General features: G+C 43.9%; 1 long non-coding RNA gene across 2 annotated transcripts in view; it reads right to left on the bottom strand.

Moving 5' to 3' along the window:
- LOC105481435 (uncharacterized) overlaps positions 1-21,497 on the bottom strand; it is a 133,141-nt gene that overhangs the window by 8,387 nt on the left and 103,257 nt on the right. The window contains exons 12-14 of one of the 2 annotated variants that reach the window (XR_986941.3): positions 10,323-10,445; positions 8,117-8,210; positions 4,404-4,547 (exon numbers count right to left, since the gene is read on the bottom strand). This is a non-coding gene — a long non-coding RNA (uncharacterized lncRNA). The remainder of the gene's footprint in view (positions 1-4,403; positions 4,548-8,116; positions 8,211-10,322; positions 10,446-21,497) is intronic. The other variant, XR_011618300.1, reaches the window with a different exon arrangement.

Genomic DNA, 21,497 nt, shown 5'->3' with positions numbered 1-21,497 from the left:
CAATAAAGAGCCACCCTTAGGCCAGGCGCGGTGGCTTACGCCTGTAATCCCAGCACTTTGGGAGGCCGAGACGGGCGGATCATGAGGTCAGGAGATCGAGACCATCCTGGCCAACACGGTGAAGCCCCGTCTACTAACAATACAAAAAATTAGCTAGGGGTGGTGGCGGGCGCCTGTAGTCCCAGCTACTGAGGAGGCTGAGGCAGGAGAATGGCCTGAACCTTGGAGGTGGAGCTTGCAGTGAGCCGAGATTGCGCCACTGCACTCCAGCCTGGACGAAAGAGCGAGACTCCGTCTCAAAAAAAAAAGGGCCACCATTGGGGCAATGCCTATTAAAGCCATGGAGGAACCACCATAAAGGCAAAGTCTGGTAAAACCATGAGGGCATGGCCATCCCAGAGACCCCAGAATGGTAGAGCCACCAGTGTGCAACTCCAGCCTAGGAGAGCCACAAACACAAGACTCCAACACATGAGCACTGTGGCATGGGCTATGCACGGAAAAGTCATTGGGGGCCCAATCTTCATCCAAGTGTGTCTGAAAGGCACGACACTGAGTCAAAGAAGATTCTTCTCCAGGCTTAAGGTTTAATATTGCTTGTACTCTTGGGTTTTGGACTTGCTTGAAACATACTACCCCTTTTTCTTTCTTCTCTCTCCCTTATGGAATGGGAATTTCTAACTTATGCCTGTCCCACCACGGTTTTTTGGAAACACAAAACTCGTTTAACTTCAAAGGCTCAGAGTAGAAGGGGAATTTGGCTCAGAATGAATGATACCTTGAGTCTCACCCAAATCTAACGTAGATGATATTTAGATGAGACTTTGGACTTTAAACTTTTGAGTTGCTGCAGAAAGAGGTTAAGAATTTGGGGGCTATCAGGATAGAATGAATATATTTTGCATGTGGGAAAGACACAAATTTGGGGGGCCCAAGGGTGGGAAGATATGTTGTAAAAGTCTGTATTCCCAAAAATGTATATGTTGAAACCTAACCCCCAAGGTGATATTATTAAGAGATGTAGCCTTTGGAAGCTGATTAGATAATGGAGGGTCAGTCATACTGAATGGGATTAGTTCCCTAATAAAACAGACCTGAGAGAGCTTGTCACCTCTCCTGCCATGTGAACACATAGCTAGAAGGTACCATTTTTGAAGCAGAGAGTGAGCCTTCAACAATGAATGTGCTGAGGCCTTGATCTTGGACTTCCCAGACACCAGAAATGTGAGCAGTAAGTTTTATTATTTATAAAATATTATAAATTACCTAGCTATGGTATTTTGCTATAGCAGCCTGAATGGACTAAGACAAGGCTGACATATTTTATTGTTAATTTCAAAGAATCTGCTTAAAATTCATTGATTATTGATTTTTGGCTTTCTATTCCAGTGACTTCACTTTCAAAATGTTTGACTCAATTTTTCTCACTTGTTTGGATTATTTGTTTATTAACATTTCATAAGATTAGCTCTTTTCTGTCTTATTACCTTAATTTTCAAAACTGTTTTATATAACACTTAGTTGAGCTTATGATAATAAATAAATAAATAAGCGTTTTAATAAAGTCATTAATGGATAAAGGCTTTCCTCTGAGAAAAGTATCTGCAGACGTAATAGGATTTGACTTGATGTATTTTGCCTTTAATTATTCTCTGGATATTATGTAAGTTCCTTTCCATTTCCTATTTGAGTAAAAGAGAAGCTTAAACATGTTTAGTTTATTAATTTCAGATTAGATAAGATTTTGGTAACATTTGTTTACTTCCAAATTTATTGAACAGACAAATGATATGGATGGCTAAATCTCTACTACTTTAATATATTAAATGATTTTGTGCCAAATGACTGATAAACCTATTAAAAGTTCTCATTCTCGCCGGGCGCAGTGGCTCACACCTATAATCCCAGCACTTTAGGAGGCCAAGGTAGGCGGATCACTTGAGGTCGAGAGTTCAAGACCAGCCTGGCCAACATGGCAAAACCCCGTCTCTACTAAAAAATGCCAAAATTAGCCAGCGTGGTGGCAGGCACCTGTAATCTCACCTACTTGGGAGGTTGAGGCAGGAGAATCGCTTGAACCTGGGAGGTTGGAGGTTGCAGTGAGCCAAGATCAGGCCACAGCACTCCAGCCTGGGCAACAGAGCAGAGCCAGAAGTCCGTCTCAAAAAACAAAAAATCTCGTTCTCTAATTGTGAGATGTAAGGTGCTTTATTTAATATGTAAATTGTGTTTATTGATTGAATAATTCAGTTCTTTATGTCTTTTACAAGAATCTAAAGACTGATTTATGCATAAATCAAGAGAATCAGAAGTATTAAATTTAATCAGTGCTTATTATGACATGGTCCATTTATATCAGTGCTTTTCTTTTTGAGAGTATTTCCTTATTTTCTGAATCCATTTATAAATAAAAGGTATTTTCTACTAAAAAAAAAACCCCATAGTAACACGGATCAATAAATAATAAAGATCAAAGCAGAACTAAACAAAATAGAGATGAAAAACCAACACAAAGGATCAACAAAATGAAAAGTTGGTTCTTTAAAAATATGAACAAAACTGCCAGGTGAGATGGCTCACTCCTGTAATCCCAGCACTTCGGGAGGCCGAGGCGGGTGGATCACTTGAGGTCAGGAGTTCGAGACCAGCCTGGCCAAAACGGTGAAATCCCATCTCTACTAGAAACAGAAAAACTAGCTGGGCATGGCGGTGCACGCCTGTAAACCCAGCTACTAGGGAGACTGAGGCACGATAATCGCTTGAACCCAGGAGGTGGAGGTTGCAGTGAGCCAAGATCACACCACCGCACTCCAGCCTAGGTGAGAGAGATATATATACAGACACACACACACACACACACACACATATACATATGTGTGTGTATATATATGAATGTATATTTATATATGTATATATATGAATGTATATTTACATATGTATATGAAACTGATAAACCACCAGCTAGACTAACCAAGAAAAGAACAGACCCAAATAAACAAAATCAGAAATGGTAAAGGAGAGATTACCACTGATACCACAGAAATGCAAGAGATCATCAGAGAGTATTACGAACGACTATACACCAACAAACTGGAAAACCTAGAATATGTAGTCTATATATACACAATGGAATACTTTTCAGCCATTAAAAAAATGAAATCATGTATTTGCAGCAACATGGATGGAACTGAAGATCGTTATGTTAAGTAAAATAAGCCGGACACAGAAAGGAAAATCTAGCTCTCATTCATCTGTAGGAGCTAAAATACCTGTTGGCATGGAGGTGGAGCGTGGAATGACAGACACCAGAGGCAGGGAAGGGTGTATTTGCAGGAGGGCAGTGGGGCTGAAGAGAGTTGGTTAATGAGTAGAAACATACAGTTAGAAAAAATAAGTTCTAAACTTTGATAGAAGAGTAGGGTGACTATAATTAACAACTTTCTGTAGTTTTAAAATAGCTGGAAGAAAGGACTTGAAATGTACCCAATACATAGAAATGATAAATACTTTGTTGATAGGTAACTTAAATATCATGAATTGATCATTACATATTGTATGCATGTAACAAAATTTCACATGTACCCTTAAATATATACAAATATAATGTATCAAAAAATTAAAAATAGGAAATTAAGAAAATAAACTAAAAAGCTTAAAATATGTAAAGAGTAAAAAGCCGTTTAATAGTATTGAAAAGTGCTTCTGTTGCAATCTTAAATGAGATCCACGGCAAGCATACATGACTTTTTTTTTTTTTTTTAAGTGTCTGTTTTGGAAGGAGAGTATAGAAATGTGTTACTCTCTGTAAGGCAATTTCTGTAATATACGAATTATCCCTAACTACCTCTATTGCTATGCTTAGAAAAGTATTGTGGCAGGCCAATTCTCCCTGACAATCACACAGACAGGCCTGCATGACAGTCACACAGGCAGGCCTGCATAGCACCTCAGTTACACAGACAAATTTCTACAGAGCTGCCTTAATATTGAGCAAATAGTTAAACCAAGGGAAATCTGTGCCCAGACATCAAAGCTAGAAATGAAACATATGGTCAAGGCCGGGTGCGGTGGCTCACGCCTGTAATCCCAGCAGTTTGGGAGGCCAAGGCCGGCAGATCACCTGAGGTTGCGAGTTTGAGACCAGCCTGACCAACATGGAGAAACCCTGACTTTACTAAAAATACAAAATTAGCCGGGCATGGTGGCACATGCCTGTAATCCCAGCTACTCAGGAGGCTGAGGCAGGAGAATCGCTTGAATCCAGGAGGCGAAGGTTGCCATGAGCCAGGATCACGCCATGGCACTCCAGCCTGGGCAACAAGAGTGAAACTTCGTCTCAAAAAAACAAAAGAAAAGAAAGAAACACATGGTCAGCAGGAACCTTGCACCGGCTTCTCCCTTACCTGGAGCAAGCCAAAATAATGGAAACAGTCTTACATTCCTAGTGCCAGGACCCATCTCGGGTCAACGGAATCTGAGACGAGTCAAGGTAACAGAGGCAACTGTTTGAATTCATTGGAAAGTCCAAGGCAGCTCTCCGGACCAAGCTGTAAAGGAGATAAGATAGAAATAATCATTCCAGTACCACAGTAGACAGACTTTGAAGATACTGGGGCCCTTTTTAATTGGACTTAGCAAGCATTTTTATTTATTTATTTATTTATTTATTTATTTATTTATTTATTTATTTTTGCCTCTGACATTCTAGTTAAAGCAAAATTAGTTACCAATGGACATAGGCGAATGCTATACTGCAGTAGGCACATAACCCCAACCTATATAAGCACTAAGAAAATTGTAACACTTTGAGTTGGTCTGGTGGAATTATCTCCGGCCTTCTTCCTGTATCCAGTTACAGCAATAAATTCCCGTCTTTCCTAGTTTGCCTGTTTTTCCGTACTAGGCCTCTAGAAAATGCAGCGGGCCCGGCTTCGTTCCTGTAACTCCCAAACAAGTATTAGTGTAGGACTGAAAATAAACGCAGAATATCTTGAGAGTCTCAAAGGAAAATAGGGTGGCTAGAGAGGACTTTCTCTAAGTCTTGAACTTCCAGCATTTTATTCTCTCTCTTAAGCTTGGATACTTCGCACTTATCCTTTCAGGTAGAAAATCTGATACTATGGGAAAGTACTGGATATAGAATGTTGAGCAGAACTGCACAGATTGCATATAATGAAAGCAGAACGCCATAGACAAGGTAAGGTGTCAATTTAATTTCTGAAAGAACAATATTCCTGATGAGGGTGGGTGGTTTTAGGTCTCAGTTTGATTTCAGATGGAAAACAAAAGCGAAAGTTGAGTAGTACGACCAGGTTGCCCCCAAACTGGGCAAAACTTAAGGCAGCCATGTTTGGTGGAGTTTTTTCAGACACAAGGGGCGGGAGAAGAGGGAGCTAGGCAGCGCTTCTTGGCGTATCTGGAGTACTACTGCCATCGTGAGGACGGAGTTTCATGAACCCCTACGCCATTACATTGTTCTCGAGAACAGCGTTCTTCTCTCTGCTGCGGAAGGTCTGATCTCCGGGGAGATGGAAGAGGTGTGGGTTCCAGGCTAGGTCTTCTTGCCTTCTCCTCTAAGACCCTAAGAACAGAGCTGGACATTGGCGGTATCTTGGTGTAGAACCTGGAGAGTGAGTGTTTGGAGTGAACCAGCCCCTGCCAGGCGGTCCTGGCACAGGAAGTCGTGGGGCGGGGCCTCGGTTCCTCGTCTGGGCAGGACTGCAGGAACCCACTCAAAGACTAATGCAGGCTCTTGTGGGCATCTGTCTCCTGTTCCTGCCCCTTGAACCAACAGGCAGGAGGTTTTCACATCTTGCTACGGGTCTTTGGGTCTCTTGCGGCATCAGTATCCTCGCACAATGAACAGCGTTCTTCCAGAGGAAGTTTACAGGATTTGCTATTAGAACCTTCACTCTCCAGGTTCTACACCAAGGTACCGCCAATGCTCAGGTCTCTTTTAAAGCCTCAGATGAGACTAAGCAAGGATTCCCAGCATGAAGGCAAAGCCTCTTCCATCTCTTACCAGACCACACCTGCCCCAACAAGTAGTCCTCACTAGAAGTCTGTAATGGCTTAGGGTATCGTTAAACAACATCCTCACGATGGCAGCAGAGCTCCAGATATGTCAAAAAGACTTACCTTGGATTCCTCTACTCCCGCCCTTCTTGTGTGAAAAAACGCCACCCATAGACAAAGGAGCCACCAAACATGGCTGCCTTGCATTTTGCCCTGTTTGGGCCACCTGGTCTTACTGATGCACTTTCGCTTTTGTTTTCTCTCTCTCTCTCTCTCTCTCTCTCTCTCTCTCTCTTTCTTTCTCTATCTCTCTCTCTTTCTTTCTTTTCTTTTTTTTTTTTTTTTTTTCCTGAGACGGAGTCTCGCTCTGTCGCCCAGGCTGGAGTGCAGTGGCGCGATCTCAGCTCACTGCAACCTCGGCCTCTCGGATTCAAGCGATTCGCCTGCCTCAACCTCCAAAGCAGCTGGGATTACAGGCACCGCACTCAAGTCGAGCTAATTTTTTTATTTTTAGTAGAGACGAGGTTTCACCATGTTGGCCAGGTTGAACAAGAACTCCTGACCTCAGGTGATCCGCCCGCTGCGGCCTCCCAAAGTGCTGTGATTACAGACATGAGCCACCCCGCCTGGCCTTGCTTTTGTAGAGACAGAGCTTCACCATGTTACCCAGGCTGGTCTCGAACTCCTGAGCCCAAGCAATCCACCTGCCTCAGCCTCCCAAACTGCTAGGATTATAGGCATGAGCCACCGGGCCTGGCCAAATCTTTAAGACACTCCTGAATGCCAATAGCATCTATGTCTACAGACCATCACTCAACTCAACTATAACCAGCTGGAGGAAGAGCTAGGTATAGTCAAGGATGTCACAAAAGCCAGGTTCCTTATCCTGGAATGCCTGCCTGAATCCTCAGAGGCCAGGAGAAGTCCTACCTGAAGAAGCTCTTGACTGGAAGGTCACACTACAGTACCAGACTAACATTACATCCTTTTTTAAAAGATTCAGATACTGAGATAATAAACAGTGAAAAAGAATGTCATGGGGAACAAGTCACCCATACAATTTTAGCCGCCCTTGTTGATTTTGCAATTATGAGTCATGGAGTATCTGGAGGTCTCCACACCTAGGAGTGGATATCTTTATGAAGAACTAGCTTTGAAGCTGGTATACAGAACACTCACTAGGATGAGATAAATACTGGTTTGCTCAGGACTAAACAATGCCATCCTTCTCAGAGAATGTCCAACGGAAAAAAGCCACCTATCTGCCCTCCTTGAGAGAACTGAGATAACCATCAGTGTCCTATTATGAGAAAAGACTTTTCCATGAACGTATAAAGTCACAGATAATCCTGGCTTGTGGGCTTAGATAATTGCTTAGGCTTTCCATTACATTCTTATTTCCTCGATGCAGCTGGCTCAGTCCTGGTCCCTCACTCACCAGATACTTCACTAAGACTTTGCGTTTGTCCATTGCTTCTGCCAGACCTCAGAGACAAGGGTAGGAATGCCAGCTTGTGCCTTGGGCCTGTTCAGCCTCCACTGACTATTCCTTCCGCGACTGCCGGGGTTTACGTGGAGGAAATGCTCACAGTTTCAGATGCTATGAAACTATTTCCGCACGATGGCAGTATTGCCCGAAAAAAGCCAAGTAACTCTAGGCGCTCCTCTCCTGCCCATCACGTTTGAAAAAAATGCCATGAAGGGACAAAGATACCAGAAATTAAAACTATTTAACATTTTGCTTGATTTGCATAAACGTATTCCAGTCAGCATTTTGCTTTTGGCTTCCATTGGATTTTTTTTTTTTTTTTAAGACGGAGTTTCTCTCTTGTTGCCCAGGCTGAAGTGCAGTGGCGCAGTCTTGGCTCACGGAAACCTCTGCCTCCCGGGTTCAAGTAATTCTCCTGCCTCAGCCTCCCAAGTAGATGGGATTACAGGGACGCACCACCATGCCCAGCTAGTTTTTGTATTTTTAGCAGAGACGGGTGTCACCATGTTGACAAGGATGGTCAGGAACTCCTAACCTCAGATGAGCCACCCACCTCGTAATCCGACCACGTCTGGCCCCATTGGATATTAAACTGAGATCTAATCCACTCACCCTAATCAAACATCTCCTCTTTTCAAGAACTCAGTAATGGCCAGCCGAGATCGCTCCATTGCACTCCAGCCTGGGTGACAGAACGAGAATCGGTCTCAAAAAAAAAAGAAAGAAAGAAAAGAAAAGGAAAAGAACTCAGTACCCGCACAACCAAGTCTTCCCCTTTCTGCTTTTTCACTCAGCATCATATCTGAAGTGTTTTATTATGATATCAAAATGTCTTGTAGTAACAGGGACAGACTTCAGGGATCCATGCCTACGGAAACAAACAAACAAACAAAAAAAGCAGCAACAAATGTTTACCTCTAAGGTCTTGGAGAAGAGCAAATCTAAGCACCAGGCCATGTGGTTCTTGTCCTGACTCTACCCAGGTTCCCTGGGAGTTCTACTCTATGTTCTGACCTAGGCATTAGGTCTTACATGTTGAGGGGAAGGCTGCTATTGCTACTTAGTAGAGCTCTAAGATAAGGGTCCAGACAGCTCTTAAGCTTGACTGACACACACAACCCTTCTTGAATGTACACAAATACAGGAATGACTATAAATGCTAATCAGATGGATCACAGTATTTTGCCTCATGGTTTCATTATTTAATAATTGGTACAGAAATATTTTCCAGTGTCATGAAATGGCAATGGCTTACGACCATATCCTATGACTTTGCTGTGTATGTGTCTTACCGTTTTTCCATTAGGATTCAATCCTATATTTTCTCATTAGTAGAAAAGATGTGGAATTTGCAAAGAAGTAAAAAGAAACTATGTGCTGATCAAAAGAAAAGCAATGTCATAAAACTGTGTATTAAACACTGATAACTTTTTCCATATTTTGTCCCACTTTCAATACATAGATAAAAGTTCTACATATATATGCGAACACCACAGTAAATTTACATTTAAATTGGATTTAGCTAGACATCATGTTTTAGAGTGAAAATTTTCACATGTGATTCTTGAACAGTTTTTGACATTGTTATAAAAAATTTGCAATATCTGGATTTTAAACGATAAAATATTTGCAAAGAATTACTTGATTGGATGAGTTGTTAAGAAATAAGCTCTCAGCCAGGTGCAGTAACTCACGCCTGTAATCCTAGCACTTTGGGAGACCGAGATGGGCGGATTGCCTGAGCTCAGGAGTTCAAGACCAGCCTGGGCAACATGGTGAGATGCTGTCTCTACTAAAATACAAAAAAAAAAAAAACAGCTGGGAGTGGTGCAGGCGCCTGTAATCCCAGCTACGCGGAAGGCTGAGGCACAAGAATTGCTTGAACCCAGAAGGCAGAGGTTGCGGTGAGCCAGGACTGTGCCACTGCACTCCAGCCTGTGCAACAAAATGAAAACCTAAAAATCCACCTATACATACATGAAAACATATATAAATACATATTATATATAACATAAATATATATTATACATGCTTATACTTCAGAATTAGTTTTTAATTCTTCTCAAATTTTTATCCCTAATTCTTACCTTAAATTTTATCTTTAAAATCTCAAAAGAAATATAACAAAATTCAATAAATGATAGTTGAGATAGGCATCTCTCACATTCCGTCACCTAGATGTGTAACCTAAGAAAACTTTAAGATGGAAGTATTCACACTACTCACATGCAGCTACGTTTCATTAATGTCTGTCTTAATATAAATATGAATTAATAATATAAATTTGTTGGCCAATACTATCATATTCAAACATGGACTCACTATAACACTGACTATGATTTAAAATATATGGCATTAGGCCGGGTATGATGGCTCACAACTGTAATCCCAGCACTTTGGGAGGCCGAGGTGGGCAGATCACACGAGGTCAGGAGTTCAAGACCAGCCTGGCCAACATGGTGAAACCCTGTCTCTACTAAAAATTCAAAAATTAGCTGGGCGTGGTGGCAGGTGCCTGTAGTCCCAGCTACTTGGGAGGCTGAGGCAGGAGAATCGCTTGATACTGGGAGGCGGAGGTTGCAGTAAGCCGAGATAGCAACACTGCACTCCAGCCCGGGCGACAGCGAGACTGTCTCAAAAAAAATAATAAAAAGTAAAATATATGGCATTGGGTAGGTGTGGTGGCTCACAACTGTAATCCCAGCACTTTGGGAGGCTGAGGCAGGTGGATCATTTGAGCCCAAGAGTTTGAGACCAGCCCAGGCAATGTAGTGAGACCCTGGCTCTACAAAAAATAGCCAGACACGGTGGTGTGTACCTGTAGTTCAAGTTACTTGGAAGTCTGAGTTGAGACGATTACTTCAGCCCAGGGAGGTCGATGGTGCAGTGAGCCACGATCATGCCACTGTATTCCAGTCTGGGTGATAGGGTGAGAGCCTGTCTAAAATATATATATGTCATTTAAAAACTGTGTATACATCGAGACGGATATGATACAGATACACAGTCCCACACACATTTTGCTTTCAAAATAATTCAATGTATACTGTTTGTAATTTTGTACAAAATCTTTAGAACACCTTATAATATCTGCATGAATCCATATCAATATATACTTTTGAGGGCTTGAGTTTTCTTATATTTTACTCTAGAAGAACTTTAAGAAATTATAATTCGAAAAATATATGGTAGGTCAAACATAGTGAGATGAAGTAATTTAAAATGTCTGGGCCATGTGTTATCATCTGTTGACGATTCACATATAATATGAACTTATAAACTAATGTTCAAATTATCCTGTAGTATGACTATTAAAACAAGTTATCTTCACTTACAAATTGAGTACTTTTCAAATATAATAATTAATTATTCTTGGAAATAATAATAGGTTTTAAAATATTGGCACTTTTTAGAACTGAGTTATGCTAAATTATTTCCTTATTGTACTCTACTGGCTAAGGAACAAAAAGGCCCACCCGGCATTCAGTTCTTATTACAGTTCACGGCTATTCTTATAAAGTTCATAGAAGGCTCTAGAGGGAATGCATGTAAAGTGGCACCAGTGCTCACCTAAGTAACGCCAGAGACGTCTGGAAGTCTAAGTTTGGATCCCACAAGAGGACGCTCTGGAAGATCCTCCAGACCTCAAACTCTCCAAAGAGGATGCCTTCTGCAGAGGTTCTAAGGTCTAGTATTAAGCCCTCCTTGGAATTTTCTCTCAGAGTTGTAATGTTCCTTGGCCCCAAAATTGTTTAGAATCTGAAGTTTACTGTCTAATGGAAAAGCAGGATGGCGTTGCATGTAACTAGGCTTTTGTGCTGCTGTTCTAAGTAGGGGGCCTGGTTAACGTGTGATGCCTTCCTTTGATAGTTTGGCCCCAGCGATCCTTGTTGGAGTCTGGGGAGGTTTAGACTTTAAAAATCAAACTGCCATGGAGACTGCTTTACCCAGAATTTTGGTTCACAGCCTTTATTGGATTATCTGTTGGGGCAAAGTAAAACCGGCAAGCTTATATTGCTATCTCATAGCTAAGGTTGCAAGCTATTGGAGCCTGCAGCTCCCACATGAGGGGAAAAGGAAAAAGTCCTCCCTTACAAAGCGAATTCACAAACTTGGAAGAAGCAATTTACACAAGATGTGCAGATCTCAACAGAAGGACACCGGAAACATAAAAAAGCAAGGAAACGGGATGCCTCCAAAGGAACCCAGTAATTCTCCAGCAACAGATCCCTATCCAAAAGAAATTCAAGAAATGTCAGATAGAGAATTGTGCATACTGATTTTAACCAATATTAGGGAATACAAGACACTTCTGAAAAAGAAAGGAGCAAAATGACAGAAGCAATTCTGGATATGGTTGACGTAATTACCAACCAGATATGGAGTTTTCTAGGACACACAGCAAATGTGGAACTGAAGAAATCATAGGATGAAAATACAAAGTACACTCAAAAGCTTCAATGATAGACTAGATCAAGCAAAAAAAACCCTCAGAACTTAAAATCTGAAGCCTTTTTCTTAATTCAAGCATTTAAGGGGTTGTACTCTGGCCATTCATGTGAACAAAATCTGCTGGGTTAATTGGTTTGGGGTTTTTTTTCTTTTCTTTTTTTGAAACAGAGTCTCACTCTGTCACCCAGGCTAGAGTGCAGTGGTACAATCTTGGGTCACCGCAATCTCCACCTCCCAGGTTCAAGCAATTCTCTGGCCTCAGCCTCTCGAGTAGCTGGGATTACAGTTGCCCACCATCAAGTGAAACTAGGCCGCATAAAACTTAGAAACTAGGCCTCATAAAAAAAGAACTTAAAAAAATTAACACCAGGTGGCTCTGGATAGGGTCCCATCCTGCCTCGATAGGGTCCCACCCTGCCAATTCCGGGAAACAACCTCATGGGGTCCCACCCTGCCAATTCCGAGGGTCCCACCCTGCCTCGAAGTTCCTGGAATCAACAACTCCAGGAAAAAAACCTCATAAGGTCCTGCTCTAACCAATTAGAACAAGACACCTTGCTCAGGCCATAGACAGACCCAATTACCACGCGCCTAAAGCTTTGTTTGAATTTCGCGCCCTAAGCTGTGTTTGAACTTGTGTTTGCCTATATAAACAGCCTGTAACAAGCAGTCGGGGTCCCAGGGCCAACTTAGAGCTTGGGACCCTAGCGCGCTAGTAATAAATAACTCTCTGCTGTGAATCTCGTGTCGGTGATCCTTCGCGGCCACCCCTGACCAGGAGGGAATCGACAGTTCGGTTCCAACATTTGGTGCGTTGGCCGGGAAGTGGGGTCGTCCGAGGACCCCCGACCCATCCGGCGGAGACCCATCTGGCCCGGGCCACGGACTGCTGACTGAACGGACCTACCAGGTACTTTCGTTTTCTTCTGTCTGCCTTGCCGGCTAACTCTGAACTCTGGGGAGTACTCCTTCTGAATTAAGTGGGGAAGGGGGACAGACGTGTCTGGCACCTTCCCACTTACACCCCGGGGGACGCCCTGGCGGTAGTCTGGGAGAAGGCTGACGACTCAGTCAGCCTTCTTAAATCTGTAGGCAGGTCGCCCCTGCCGTCTGAGTATTTTATGATCTTGTGGCACCACTCTCTGGCCGCGCGGCTTCTCCTTACTTGTCTGGTCTTTGTTTTTGTTACTTTCGTTTTGTCCTTGTTATACGTGGACGAAATAAGACAGACATTGACGACTCCTTTGTCTCTGACCCTGACTCACTTCCCTGACGTTCGGGCTCGAGCCCACAACCTCTCCATAGAAGTCTGTAAGGGACGATGGCGAAAATTCTGCTCGTCCGAGTGGCCTACCCTCCATGTTGGGTGGCCCCAGGACGGAACATTTGACCTCCCAATTATCTTACAGGTTAAAGCAACAGTGATAGATCCTGGGCCACACGGACACCCAGACCAGGTGGCCTACATAATTACTTAGGAGGATCTGGTCCGAAACCCTCCCTCTTGGGTGAAACCCTTCCTCCATTCCCCTTCCCCACCCCAGTCTACCCTTCTTGCCTTAGAAGCCCCCCCCCAAAAAAAAAAAAATCGGAAACCGGACCCGCATAAGCCAGTCCTCCCAGATGAACCCCAGAGGGATCTCCTCCTTCTTGACCCCCTGCCTCCTCCACCTCAAAACCCCCTTCTGAGACCTCCACCTTACGCTTCACCCTTGCCCCCTGTCTTGTCCCCAGCTCTTTCCTCTACCGCCTCGGCCCCTACCCTTTCTCCAACTTCTCCCTCGGCCCCTCCCTCCACCCCGTCTCCTTCGCCAGCCCCGCCCAAACTCACCCCTCGGATGCCGCCACCGACACCTCCTCGTCTCTGCTTGCGGCGAACTGAGGACCCAGATGGCCCTTCCACTTGGCAATCCTCCCTTTTTCCCCTCCGTACCGTCAATCGCACGGTCCAGTACTGGCCCTTCTCTGCCTCTGACCTCTACAACTAGAAAACCCATAACCCTTCCTTTTCCCAAGACCCCCAGGCCCTAACCTCGTTAATAAAATCCATTCTCCTCACTCACCAGCCCACTTAGGATGATTGCCAGCAACTCTTGCAGGTCCTCCTAACCACTGAAGAAAGGCAGCAAGTCCTCCTGGAGGCCCGGAAAAATATGCCAGGACCAGGAGGCCTCCCAACCCAACTTCCCAATAAAATAGACGAGGGATTTCCCCTCACCCGCCCAGACTGGGACTATGAAACGGCACCAGGTAAGGAGAGTCTCCGAATCTATCGCCAGGCTCTGTTGGCGGGTCTCAAAGGGGCAGGAAAGCGCCCCACAAATTTGGCCAAGGTAAGGACCATAACTCAGGAAAGGGATGAAAGCCCGGCAGCCTTCATGGAAAGGCTTCTGGAAGGGTTCCAAATGTATACCCCATTAGACCCAGAAGCCCTAGAACATAAGGCTACCGTAGCTATGGCATTCATAGACCAAGCTGCATTAGATATCAAAGGAAAACTCCAAAGACTAGATGGAATCCAAACCTATGGATTACAGGAATTGGTTAAGGAGGCAGAAAAAGTGTATAATAAGAGAGAAACCCCTGAGGAAAGGGAAGCCAGGTTAGCGAAGGAACAGATGGAGCGAGAGGATCGTAAGGACCGAGTGAGGGATAAGCATTTAACAAAAATCCTGGCGGCAGTTGTGAGAGAAAAAGGACCAGGGAGAGAGGGAGAGAAGCGGAGGCGGCCGGATGGCCCCCGTGTCTTCGCATCATGGCAGCCACCGCTATGCTGGTCAAGGACTCTGCTAAGTTAACCCTTGGGCAGCCACTAACTATTATTACCCCACATGCTCTAGAGGCCATAGTGCGGCAGCCCCCGGACCGGTGGATAACCAACGCACGCCTAACCCACTACCAGGCCCTCCTACTGGACACGGACCGCGTCCAGTTTGGCCCTCCGGTCACCCTAAACCCTGCTACGCTGCTGCCGGTACCAGAAGACCAACCAAGCCCACATGATTATCGGCAAGTACTGGCTGAGACCCATGGAACACGGGAAGACCTTAAAGACCAAGAACTCCCAGACGCGGATCACACCTGGTACACAGACGGCAGCAGTTACCTTGACTCAGGTACCCGGAGGGCGGGAGCGGCGGTAGTAGATGGCCACAACACCATTTAAGCACAATCACTACCTCCTGGCATGTCTGCACAGAAGGCTGAGTTAATAGCACTAACCAAGGCCCTAGAGCTGTCCAAGGGAAAGAAAGCTAACATTTATACTGATAGCCGGTATGCCTTTGCAACGGCTCATACTCATAGAAGTATCTATGAAAGAAGAGGTCTCCTAACCTCAGAAGGAAAGGAAATCAAGAACAAAGTTGAAATAATTGCCTTATTAAAAGCCCTTTTTCTTCCTCAAGAAGTGGCTATAATTCACTGCCCCGGGCATCAAAAAGGACAAGATCCAGTCGCAGTAAGAAACAGACAGACCGACCAAGTAGCCAGGCAAGCCGCCATGGCGGAAGTACTGACCCTAGCCACAGAACCTGATGAAACCAGCCACATAACTATTAAACATACTTAAACCCCAGGAGACCAGGAAGAAGCAAAAGCCATAGGGGCTATAGAGAACAAAGACACTAAAAACTGAGAAAAAGGAGGAAAAATAGTCCTTCCCCAAAAGGAGGCCCTGGCAATGATCCAGCAGATGCATGCCTGGACACACTTGAGTAGTCGAAAAGCTAAAATTACTGATTGAAAAAACTGACTTTCTAATCCCAAAGGCAAGTACCCTCATAGAACAAGTGACATCTGCCTGTAAGGTCTGTCAGCAGGTAAACGCTGGGGCTACCCGAGTGCCAGAAAGGAAACGAACTCGTGGTAATCGCCCAGGAGTCTATTGGGAAATAGACTTCACTGAAGTAAAACCTCACTATGCTGGATATAAGTACTTACTAGTGTTTATAGATATCTTTTCAGGATGGGTAGAAGCCTACCCCACCCGGCAAGAAACGGCACACATAGTAGCCAAGAAAATTCTGGAAGAAATCTTTCCTAGATTCAGACTTCCCAAGGTAATTAGGTCAGATAACGGGCCGGTCTCCGTTTCTCAGGTAAGTCAGGGGCTCGCCAGGATATTGGGGATTAATTGGAAATTACATTGTGCCTATAGACCCCAGAGCTCAGGACAGGTAAAAAGAATGAATAAAACAATAAAAGAGACCCTTACTAAATTGACCTTAGAGACTGGTTTAAAAGATTGGAGACACCTCCTATCCTTAGCTCTGTTAAGGGCCCGAAATACGCCTAACCGTTTTAAGCTCACTCCATATGAAATCCTCTATGGAGGACCTCCCCCTTTGTCAACCTTGCTTAACTCCTTCTCCCCCTCCGATCCTAAAACTGACCTACAGGCTCGGCTAAAAGGACTCCAAGCAGTACAGGCCCAAATCTGGGCCCCCTTGGCAGAACTGTACCAACCAGGACATCCACAGACCAGTCACCCCTTCCAGGTAGGAGACTCTGTCTACGTTAGACGGCACCGCACTCAAGGACTAGAGCCTCGGTGGAAAGGACCCTACATTGTTCTCCTGACCACGCCCACAGCCATAAAGGTTGACGGAATCTCCACTTGGATCCACGCATCCCACGCCAAGGCTGCTCCAGAGACGTCCGGACCAACACCACTTAAGACATAGAAACTCCGATGCTCCGCGGACCCGCTCAAGATAAGACTCTCTCGTATCTAACTCCTTGCTTATTGTTTGCCCTTCTTCCCTGCGCCGTCTCTAGTGTAGTTTTTGATGCTAACCCCCACCGGCCATTTAGCCTGACCTGACAGATAATTAATTTTAATAATCAAGAGGTCTTAAATAAGACCTCCAAGAATGCTCCTATAAAGACTTGGTTTCCAGACCTCTATTTCAACCTAAAAAAAAAAAAATAGCAGGAAAGATAAAAAACACAGGCCCCCGGTTTACTGGTCCCACAGGAGTCCTATTAAGGACTCCTCAGGATGGACAAAAATGGAAAGGACAGGCTAGAAAGGTGTCCATCAGCCAGAACAGGTTTTATGCCTGTCCCGGATTCAGGACAGGACAAATAAGAAAAACTTGTGAAAATCTGACTCACTTGTATTGCAAAAGCTGGTCCTGTGTGACTACTAATAATAGAAAGTAAAAATAAGCCACAAAACCTTGGTATATAACCATGTCCTTTGTCCAGCCCTGTACCACAACCCGATATTCGGAAAATTGCAACCTGGTTCGCATCAAGTTTGAAGATGCGGCAGAATCTGATAACAGATAGATAACAACAAGGTTAATATAGGGTCTCTATTTATACCAGCACAACCCGCCTAAAATTCCCCTCCAAATCAGACTATTAGTCAATCCAGACACTGCCCCTGTTGCAGTAAGGCCAAACCAGGTTTTATTAGAAGCTAGGAAGCCCCCGGTTTCCATATCGGAGAAGCCCCAACTAAAAGCTCCTCAAAGCACCTCCCCGCCCTTAATCTCCCTCACCCTCGCCAACATGTTAGGAATTAAGGTAGCGGCTAGAGTTGAGACCAGGACAGCAGCCCTAGTGCATGGTAACCATCATCTGCAACAACTTAGAGTAGCCATAGATGAAGACCTTAGAGCCATAGAACAATCTATCACAAAACTTGAAGAGTCCTTGACTTCTCTGTCTGAAGTTGTATTACAAAACCGACAAGGACTAGAAATTGTCTTTCTGAAAGAGCGCGGGCTCTGTGCAGCCCTGAAAGAGCAATGTTGTTTTTATGCAGATCATTCCGGAATAGTTAAAGATTCTATGGCAAAACTAAGAAAAAGATTAGACAAGAAAAAAAAAAAGAGAAAAAATCTCAACAAAGTTAGTTTAAAAATTGGTACAACCAGTCCCCTTGGCTTAGCACCCTAATCTCCACCATCTTAGGACCCCTCATCCTGCTCACGCTCATCCTGACTTTCGGGCCATGCATACTCAACCGCTTACTCACCCTTATTAAAAATAGATTAAACATAGTACATGCTATGGTTCTGACCCAACAATACCAGACCCTCAGGACTGAAGAAGAGGCTCAAGATTGAGCCTCTGACACAAAAAGAGGAGGGAATGAAACTAGGCCGCATAAAACTTAGAAACTAGGCCTCATAAAAAAAGAACTTAAAAAAATTAACACCAGGTGGCTCTGGATAGGGTCCCACCCTGCCTCGATAGGGTCCCACCCTGATAGGGTCCCACCCTGCCAATTCCGGGAAACAACCTCATGGGGTCCCACCCTGCCAATTCCGGGGGTCCCACCCTGCCTCGAAGTTCCCGGAATCAACAACTCCAGGAAAAAAACCTCATAAGGTCCTGCTCTAACCAATTAGAACAAGACACCTTGCTCAGGCCATAGACAGACCCAATTACCACGCGCCTAAAGCTTTGTTTGAATTTCGCGCCCTAAGCTGTGTTTGAACTTGTGTTTGCCTATATAAACAGCCTGTAACAAGCAGTCGGGGTCCCAGGGCCAACTTAGAGCTTGGGACCCTAGCGCGCTAGTAATAAATAACTCTCTGCTGTGAATCTCGTGTCGGTGATCCTTCGCGGCGACCCCTGCCCAGGAGGGAATCGACAGTTCGGTTCCAACACAAGCCCAGCTAATTTTTGGTATTTTCAGTAGAGATGGTGTTTCACCATCTTAGCCAGGCTGGTCTTGAACTCCTGACCTCATGATCCACCAGCCTCAGCCTCCCAAAATGCTGGGATTACAGGCGTGAGCCACCGCATTCGGCCACTGGGTTAATTGTTATACTGGGGTCTTGGATAATCATTAAAAGTGAAATAAAAATTTTAAAGAAAGTATTGGTGGAATAAAAATAGAAATGCCTTCAGAATTGTCGACATGCATTTTGTCTGAATTTTATGTTTGTCTTTGCCAGATATTTTATTTATTTATTTATTTATTTATTTATTTATTGAGATGGAGTTCTCTATTGCCCAGGCTGCAATGCAACGGTGCAATCTCGGCTCACTGCAACCTCTGCCTCCCAGGTTCAAGCAATTCTCCTGTCTCATCCTCCCAAGTAGCTGGGATTGCAGGTGCCTGCTACCACACTTGGTTATTTTTGTATTTGTAGTAGAGATGGGGTTCCACCATGCTGGCCAGGCTGGTCTGGACCTCAGGTGATCTGTGGCCTCAGCCTCCCACTGTCTTTGCTGGATATTTTAAAATGTCGGTGTTAATTCAAGTTGGGGGCTTGGGGCGAGCCTGCCTCCCATTCTATTCAAAGTCTCACTGAGATAAATGCATATGTGATTGCTTCCTTTGGAAAAGCTAATCACAAACTCAAAGGATGCAACCCTTTGTCTCCCACCTGTGATCTAAAATCTCCCAAGCTTCCTCCTCTCCAGTTGTCCTGTCTTGTTTGTTTTACACATGTTGATTGATGTCTCATGTCTCCCTTATTAAAAGGAAAAATAAGTACGGTGAATGAGATAAATGTTTTAGATAAATTTTTGTGTAAATTAAAATCTTAAAGTTATTTTTTATGCTCATGTAATATCTGGGTCATTTTCAATTAAGACAGGGTTGTGATATGGGGAAATATGTTGCTAAAATTGTGGAATTGTTCTTATCTATAAATGCCTATATCTGATAGTTCAGAATTTAGTGCTGTTTTGGGTTTCACTGACATTTTACGTTACTAAGGATAAAAATTTTAGTTATCAAGTAATTTTGTATACAAAATGGGCCAGAAAGGGTTATGTTATTAGTGGAAACATAATAATTTTGTCTAATTCAGACGTTATCTAAATTTTGTTCAAATTACAGTTTTGAAAAGATGATTTATGAAACAATGTAGTAAGGAATCATAAGTAGGGAAGAAAGTTGTGGAAAAGTTTAAATAATAAAATATTCTTTAAAACCTGAGAGAATTGGAGACATTTGGCTAATGAACATTTTCATAGCTAAAGTTCTTAGTCTTCATTAAAGTAAAATAAGAAATATTAAACAAATGTATCAGCAGCCTGGAGGGGTGGCTCACGCCTTTCATCTCAGCACTTTGGGAGGTAGACGCGATTGGATCACCTGAGGCCAGGAGTTCAAGACCAGCCTTACCAACATGGAGAAATCCCGTCTCTACCAAAAATACAAAATTAGCCGGGCGTGGTGGTGCATGCCTGTAATACCAGCTACTCGGGAGGCTAAGGCAGGAGAATCCCTTGAACCCGGGGGCAGAGGTTGTGGTGAGCCGAGATCGTGCCATTGTACTCCAGCCTGGCCAACAAGAGTGAAATTCTGTCTCAAAAAAAAAAAAAAAAAGTATCAGCAGTTTGACAATTCTTTTTTTAAATATAGGTAAGCATGAAGCTGGAATTAGTGTGAAGCCAAATTTCACATACATGCTTGCATTGCTTCACGCTATGTTGAAGGGGCATCCGCCACCATGCTGGGCTAATTTTGTATTTTTGGTAGAGATGGGGTGTACTCCATGTTGGTCAGGCTGGTCTTAAATTCCCGACCTTAGGTGATCCACCTGCCTCGGCCTCCCAAAGTGCTAAGATTACAGGCATGAGCCACTGCGCCGTTTGGCATGGATACTGCTGGAGTACGTACTGGTCATGTGCCTAAAGTAAATTTCTTAATTGTACAGAATGTATAATGATATTGGTGAACTTAAGGGTATTGAATTGTGTATCAGGAATTAATGGAGCACACCAGCTTTTTATCCATAAACTAACTTTTTGGATTTTAGGCTTCCTGATATCTTAAGTGTGTTGAGTATACTCTCACAAACAGAATTTGAGTCATATTTCTCTCTCTCTGGCTAATTTCTCCAAAATTTATAAACTACGAATATTCTTAATTCACGGCAATGTGTTTGCTTGCATACAGTCAAGCAGGGTCACCAGGGTCACTCAGGGAGAAAGAACCCAGAAACCTGGCATGCGGGCAAAAGGGTAAGAATTTCTTACCAGTCAATCTCTGGCCTCTATCTCTCTGTGCAAACTGGTTAATCTCCTCTCAAGTTTTAAATTACTTGGTTTAATAATAAAAAGAACTTAAATCAAATATTTTGTCACAAAAGTGGAGAGTGTAATGCCTTTTAGTTCACATAACGTTAGCAATCTTTGGGATATAAAGATGGTTTTATAGAGTATTGGCTCACGCCTGTAATTCCATCACTTTGGGAGCCTGAGGCAGGCGGAACACCTGAGGTCAGGAGTCCGTGAGCAGCCTGACCAACATGGTGAAACCCCATCTCTACTGAAAATACAAAAATTAGCAGGGTGTGGTGGCGGGAGCCTGTAATCCCAGCTACTTGGGAGGCTGAGACATGAGAATTGCTTGAATCTAGGAGGCGGAGGTTGCAGTGAGCCCAGATTCTGCCATTGCACTCCAGCCTGGGTGACAGAGCGAGACTCCATCTAAAAAAAAAAAAAAAAAAAGGCCAGGTGTGGTGGCTTACACCTGTAATCTCAGCACTTTGGGAAGCCAAGGCAGGCGGATCACCTGAGGTCGGGAGTTTGAAACCAGCCTGACCAACATGGAGAAACCCCA

The sequence above is a fragment of the Macaca nemestrina genome, chromosome X, assembly GCF_043159975.1.
Source record: "Macaca nemestrina isolate mMacNem1 chromosome X, mMacNem.hap1, whole genome shotgun sequence".
In the NCBI taxonomy this organism is placed as follows: Eukaryota; Metazoa; Chordata; class Mammalia; order Primates; family Cercopithecidae; genus Macaca; species Macaca nemestrina.
The sequence above is the reverse complement of the archived record's forward strand: the minus strand, read 5'-3'. Positions and strand labels throughout refer to the sequence as shown.